Genomic DNA, 7,500 nt, shown 5'->3' with positions numbered 1-7,500 from the left:
AAAACTTCTGGAATTTGTTACTGAGGACCTGGCTAGAATACTTTCGGATGCAATGACATGTATGGTTGAGATTTGTTTTTAGAATTACATCATATGTACATCTGTATTTTGGATATTTCTCCAGACATGCGTGATTATAACGTATCGGGGGTTCATTTGACCTAAACACTCAAAGGTCATCGTCGTACCCAGCGGAAAGTCCATTCCCTTTCTCCTCATCTGAATCCTCCTCGTCCGCATCATCGTCATCACTTTGTGTGATCAAATCTCATTTTCCACCATTCTAACTCTAATAAAATACACCAGGGGAGTTGTTGTTGTTGTTGTTTGGATTCTAGTTGATCCGATCAACAGAACAGCCAGCTCGTGAAATTAACGTGCAAGTGGCTGAGCACTCCACAGACACGTGTACCCTTAACGTAGTTTTCGCTCAATAAACACTCACAACGCCCGGTCTGGGAATCGAAACCGCGATCCTATGACCGTGAGTCCACTGCCCTAACCACTGGGCCATTGCGCCTCCACCAGGTGAGTACTCAGATGGATATCTCTGTGTTTTCTTCAAAAAATTTGTAGTGCTTTCTTTATGATGCAAATTAATATTGCCAAGAATGGTAAGGCTTCATGCTAGCACAATCAATAGAGCTTCGGATAAAGACCCTTCTGGCTCATTATATTAGTGGTTTAAATCCCATCAAGGACAACTGTGCCTTTCATCCTTTCGGAGGTCAATACATATACTTGTGAAGTAGTGGAGCTGATGACGTCGAATACTTTTTCTCCCCCAAGTATGATGGGATTGTTTGTAAATCCTAAGCAATTAACTATTAGTACGAAAACTTTCGGCTGAGTCAGTGAACACTGGTCAAAACAAGTTGCTCTGTGTATTTGTATCCCTGTACGTTCCCAATTCAAATAACATCGAGACAAACAAAGAGAGATAAAATATATATACGTCTCATATACTTCAGGCAACGTAATCGATTATGGCTGTACCCGAAAATGGTTGGTGCAACCTTATAAAATATGTTACAACATGTTGTTCTTGATCTTGGGATTGTGCATTAAACTCTCCCTGAAGCCAATTTCGCCATTCACTCTTCTGGCATCGACAAAATATTGTAACGTTTATGCGCTGAATCTATGGTATTCAATACACCACCTCCTCCTCCAAAATTTAGGCTTCCCATTTATGACAAGAACAATTATTGCCATCAGAAAATTGGTAAGCAGTAAGTTATGTAGACATCAACATACGAGAGACGGCGATCAAATGAAGCAGTGCTGTGCAGTTGGTGAAAGTTTCGACTAATATATTTATGCTAAAATTGTTTGATTATGTTGTCAAACAGTGAAACTATGCCATAAATTATAACCATAAAGGAAAAATGCATGGATTTCATCCAGGTTTTAATTTTAAAAAATAAATTTAAATTTCAGTGAAATACATCACATCATAATTCATCTAACTTATAAATTACAGGTTATATTACGTTCAGTCATTCTCAAATAAATGAAATACTGCTGTACATGCTTCCCTCCATCTCTAACTTACAAATAGAACAATAAAATTAAATATGTGAAATTGAAAATACGCTTTTTCCTCATTTTCCCCAGTCACAAATTCAAATTTCTCATCCCACCATGTTATGTGGGGAGAGTTATCCTCATTTTAAATGGCCATTGCGGTAGGAAACCACATGTATAAATAATTGCTTCTGCATGAAAATTCTGTGACTGGTGTGCAAGAAATGGATACTGAATCTTCATCATATCGTACCCTATCGTTTTGCACAATGTAACTCATATTGGATAATATGGGGACTCTTTCCTAGGGCCTTGTTGTCACGTAGGGAGTCGTTGTTCTAAACGTGAGCGCTGTAAAACTGTCGGAACCCGTGTATTTGCCAATCTCTTTCAGAGAGAATTGTGGAGAGTGGAAGCGATCCTTTTACGCAGTACTTTAGTTATGATTCCGAAAATGAGGAGTGCAAATTTGAACTTTACAGGCTTTGGAATAAGAAATCAATGAAATGTAACTAATTGACATATGCGAGTTTGGTAATTATTTTAACAATTGTCAACGCGCTAGGACAGGGCATACATGAATAAATGTATATTATAATGAAAGTCTTTTTTTGTGCGTTTGTCATTGTGTTCTTGAGACCAATAGATCATCACGTGATATTTCATGGATTTCATTGAGCAATATAATTCGTATAGGCTGAAAAACTCATTATTATGACATCATTTCAATCATGGCTTGTCAACACTGGAAAATTGAGAGATTTTATTTTTGATATTTTTACCTTTATTTTATATTTGTGCTAAAAATTTCGTTACATATATATTATGACGTCATAAATTGCTCATTTCCTTTAAAATACGAGGTCCATTATTTTCAATTATGATATATGGAAAAGCAACTCAAAAAATTGTACAACAACGAATTTATTCAATCCATTCATTCAATTTATATATTCTATGCAAGGAAGACTAATATTTATCTTATAATTGTCAAAGTTTATTTTTACGGAAAAAATAGAAGAAAAAAAAAAGAAAGGGAAACTCCATGAATATTTTACTCTCGGTGAAAACAATGGACTGCTTGTAAGGTAAATATATTATTTTCTCCTTAAATGTTTGTTGGGAGACAACAATTGTCAAATTATAAAAACAATTATAATTAAATAAAGTAAACAGTTAACGTAATTCTCCGAAACTGATAATTCACCACCGTGCTTATATTTGGGAGAGAGCTGGTTAAGAGATTTCTACGAAAACATACGATAATATTGTGGATATAATTATAACAAACAAATTCCCCTTGCCATTGATTCCTTGTGACAAACACGTGTTACATATTAGTAGATTTATTAGCCAGTACTGTATATTATGTCGAATTTGAACAACACGTCTATAGAATAAGTAGTTGAACGGAACAACGTATACAGTTGAATCTAAGTCTGAAAGTTGGTCAAACTTCTTCGCGCCATCTTTAACTATCGACGAAACACACAACAAACAAATGCCATAATTAAATTCTACCGTAAGTATTATACATGTGCATTTGTCTATCCAGTTTCAATCAAAAACTGATATAACTGGTTGGATTAGCTATTTGTTCTTGGTTAGTAAAAGAATGTACGCAGCTGCTGACGACCACCTCGACTAGGATTGGAGCGTGCATGTACTACAATTCACTCAAATTCACTATATAGATGCATTGTTTAAAATCATCGTAACACTGTCGACTGATAATCTGTAGATATATTCTATAGTTCATTATAGCAATGAAACAAAAGACTGTTAACATACCAGTAATTTATTGTTCAAACTAGCAGCAAAGTAATGAGATAAAAATGTAGACACACCTATCCTGTATATATTACTCTCTGATGTTAGTGGATTTCTTTTTTATCCGTTCTTACGTTCTAAATGTTAATGCCACCGTGATCCTGTATGGTTTTCAACGCTTTGGAGCCGATAAAATAAATATCAGTTAAACACTGCGGTTGATGTAATCGATCACCCCTCAATTTCAAACTTCCTGGCCTTGTGACAAAATTTGAAATGAGTATTAGTGGGTTTATAATCAGATTGTTTGTGGGTAGTTAAAGAGGGTACACAGCAGTTGGTAATGATCCTGCTCTGTACTGAAACGTGAAAAGGTACACACTGTTCCTCAAATTTAAAGCGTTTACGATTATTGTTAATATTGTTAAAACCGATGAATGTCTAAACACGTTGGAAAAAATTCATTTAATCTCGTTAAAATTGGGTGCACATTACAGGCAAGCTTCAACTATGTTTTAAACACTTCTGTGGATCTTACAAATGACGGCTGTGATGTTTTCATCTTGCCCCGGTATATAATGGGGTGGATTAAGTTAATATGATACACACAGGGCAATTTAAATTAAATGCTCTTTCATTTGCGTACACCGAGTATTTATTAACGTGATAAACTTATCAAATTTCTTCACATCAAATTTAAGCAGATTATTATTGAATCTGGTATTTTGTGGTATATAAGCCAAGAATTCATATTTTCTACTCTGGAAATGTTCGGCATTTAGAGCCTTATGTATTACACATCAATTGGACAATGCTTGTACAATTTACTATGGTATGTAAAACTTCAATGAGTTTCTGACTGAGATATAAAATGCGAACAAAATACGTCTGTTATGTCGCTTCATCCATTAAAAATAAGAAGACAATAAGTCATCTGGAAAATTATCTTTGCTGTCACACACATGAAGGTTACCGCTGATTCACTCCTCTATGGGGAAAAAATCAGGACGATCGATTTCAGAGGGAATGCATTTGAACACGATTCAGTTTGGATAAATCTAACATTTCAATTCAGTTTGGATAAATCTAACATTGGGCGAAACACAAAAACATCAGTGACACCAACGTCAATAATATCTAGTTTGATGAAAAGAGACAAATAAATTGCTTTTTCATGGTCGCTCGAATTGCTATAAATAACTGTATAATATCCCTCTAAATCACACTCCGAACCACTGTAAAAGTGACCGGTTACGTTGAATGAGGTAGGTTTTGATATGATGGTCAAGACTGGAACAGATGTGAACCTAATTCTGCACGGCCAAAATTGATCTTGTGTTAAACAATAAAACATCAGGAGATTGGCGAAGTAAGCTTTTGAAAGCTAATATACATTGCTTAAGAAATACAGTGCACTGCAAGTACTACCATAATAGTATAAGAAATGCCAAGTATGTAATAAATCAATGACGTAAAATCTACAGGCATGCTAGTCGAGCTAGAAACAACAAGTACACATCTATCAAATCACGTCTTGTCATCTTACAAAAAAAAGGAACACAAAATAACACACATCGTCATATAGTCTTAGATATTCTGTAACCGGAAAAATAAAGGAAGACGAAACAATGGGAAAATAATATGACCCAAAGTGATATCTATTTGATCTCAGGACCACACAACCAAGACCAGCCGAGACTTGAGAACGAAAAGATCAACAATAGCGTTTATGGCAGTATATAAAAGCACAGTACTTTAGCACATTGTTACATACACTATAAATTTAGCCATTGACATTATGCATTCCTCTAATTATCGTGCATAAACTTATATCATCTATACTCATACCCTCTTCAAATGATCTGATATGCAAATGGAGATGTAAGATACGTTGTACTTAGCTATACATAGACTACGTAAAGTCCGTCTTTTACTGATTATCGTTCAATCTCTATAGTGCTATTATTTGTGAATTACTCTCACATGAAAGATAATTTTGGTGTTACAGATAACTTGGATGAGTTTAAGAAAGTCGGAATCAATCATATAGATTTCTAATATACAGAAACCGAAGTCAAGTAGATTATTGGCTAAATAGAGACATAAGTAGTTGGGTAAAATGACGGTATGTAATGAAAATGCCAATACTGTAAACTATGGCATTTAAAGAGAGATTAAGCGATTTTTCTTTCGTATAAAAAAAGATCTAAAATGTTAAGCATTATGTCGAATTGGATAGACATTGTGTATCTCAGATAAGTTAGTCAGTTTTAAAAGCAGATAGAAGTGTAATGTGCACATATTGATATATATATATATATATATATGGCGGCATATATTTATATGTGTATGAATGTATGTATATATATATGTACGTATATATATGGGTATACATTTATATGTATGCATAATTTTTATATATATATATATATATATATATATATATATATATATATAAATATGCGTGTGTGTGTATGCGTTTATAAGCATGCATAAGTATACATGTGTGTGTGTGTGCCTGTGTGTTTGTACACGTATATCTGAGTATGTACCATGTTAGGTGTTTATGTCTAATAGACGAGAGATAATTTGCGCTAACGCTAAGAAAGTCAACTTAACAAATATGATATTAAAATTCACAAAAATCAGAACCGGGCCCAAACTGAGTAGTAGATATCATCTGTGGTATTTAAGCGTTTACGCAAAAAATTCCGTACATATTTAGCTGTTATTAGACATCCTCTCCGAAACATCGTCTAACTACTGTTTACTTATAAATCGTCATGGCCAGATACGGTAAATTCTAAGTGAAAACATCAGTCATTAATCGGGCAATTAATGGTACGGAAAATGTTTCCCAGTGATTTCTTCTGCACCAAGATTATTGAAGCTCTTCACATTGGCGTTAACAAGAATTATAATTTAAACTATATATTTTTGTTTTCGATGTGGATGTAATTTATCATGGATTAAACAACTTTAGAATTTTTTTAATACTAAACGCTTTCCTGATAAATGTCTATATTGTTATACAATATGCTCCACTCCTTGTTTTCTATTGGTCAGAGACATCAGTGACACATGTTTGAGGACATGCGTCTGGATAATGAAATAAGTCGACTGAAGATTTATTTGATTTTGCCACTGTTTTGTCTAGGCACACCACAACAGTAACTATATGCATAACAATAGATAGAAGTATATCTTTTATGAATGAAATATATTTGCGTGATATTGGCTTTCTTCGGTGGGAATCGGCTAAAGCTGACTGGGCAGCGACTGCATCAGACGCAAAGACATTAAGAATATTTCGAGAACATTTACGTCAGATATGGTCAGAAGCACCAACATTACTAGTATGTTTATTAATGACTTTAATAAACTGTTAACGTGAACAGGAGTACAATTTCACTAGAATTAAAGCTACAACTTTCTACTCACAGTTGATAGGTAATGAGCGCATCCATACTCATTGATGTGTTAAATCATGAGCCCACTGAGGGCTTGAAGAGGGGCTCCACAAGTAGGGGTCGGTTCCAATACTGATCTCGGCTTGCTTTGCTCATCAGTCGTAAAATAAATACTATACGGCCTAGTACATTGATTTTCATGGACATCAACAATGTTGCTAAGACAGCCCTGTGTGGAAAAGTAAGTATGCAATGATCCCGTGTTTGTTTTAAACCATGAGGATATAGCTGCTTCTTCAGTCAAATTACTCACCGGAGAATTTTGCATGTAAGTGTGTGAGTGTTTCATCAAGCTTAACGCTATTGTCGGCAAGAAGTAGCGGAACAAAACAAGTTACTGAGCTAGGCCATCGGATAGCTGGTACAGTTAAATCCATCCCATGGATTTCTACTAAACTTCTGTCTGCCGAAGCTTGCTCAAAAAATTATGTCTCACTGAGGAATATGTAAAATACAATTCTCCAAGTTTCCACACTGTGGGTTTAAAACTACGCACATATAGACGTGCAGAGAAGATCAATAAAAAAGAGAGAAAATAAAGATAATTCTCGAATACCATATGTAGAGTAAAATTTTGTGTTTTATTGAAGCTGAGAAACTTCTCAAAGTATTAAGTAGAACTTCACTCAATTATCATCAGGTAGATGTTCTCTTCGCTCTAACAACCGATTTTATGACACTGAAAACTGTTTGTAAAGTTCAGTCTCAATAAAACCCCTATGTTGTTTCTCTA

The sequence above is a fragment of the Octopus bimaculoides genome, chromosome 8 (assembly GCF_046866305.1).
Source record: "Octopus bimaculoides isolate indiv1 chromosome 8, ASM4686630v1, whole genome shotgun sequence".
NCBI lineage: Eukaryota > Metazoa > Mollusca > Cephalopoda > Octopoda > Octopodidae > Octopus > Octopus bimaculoides.
This window is presented reverse-complemented; position numbering follows the sequence as displayed.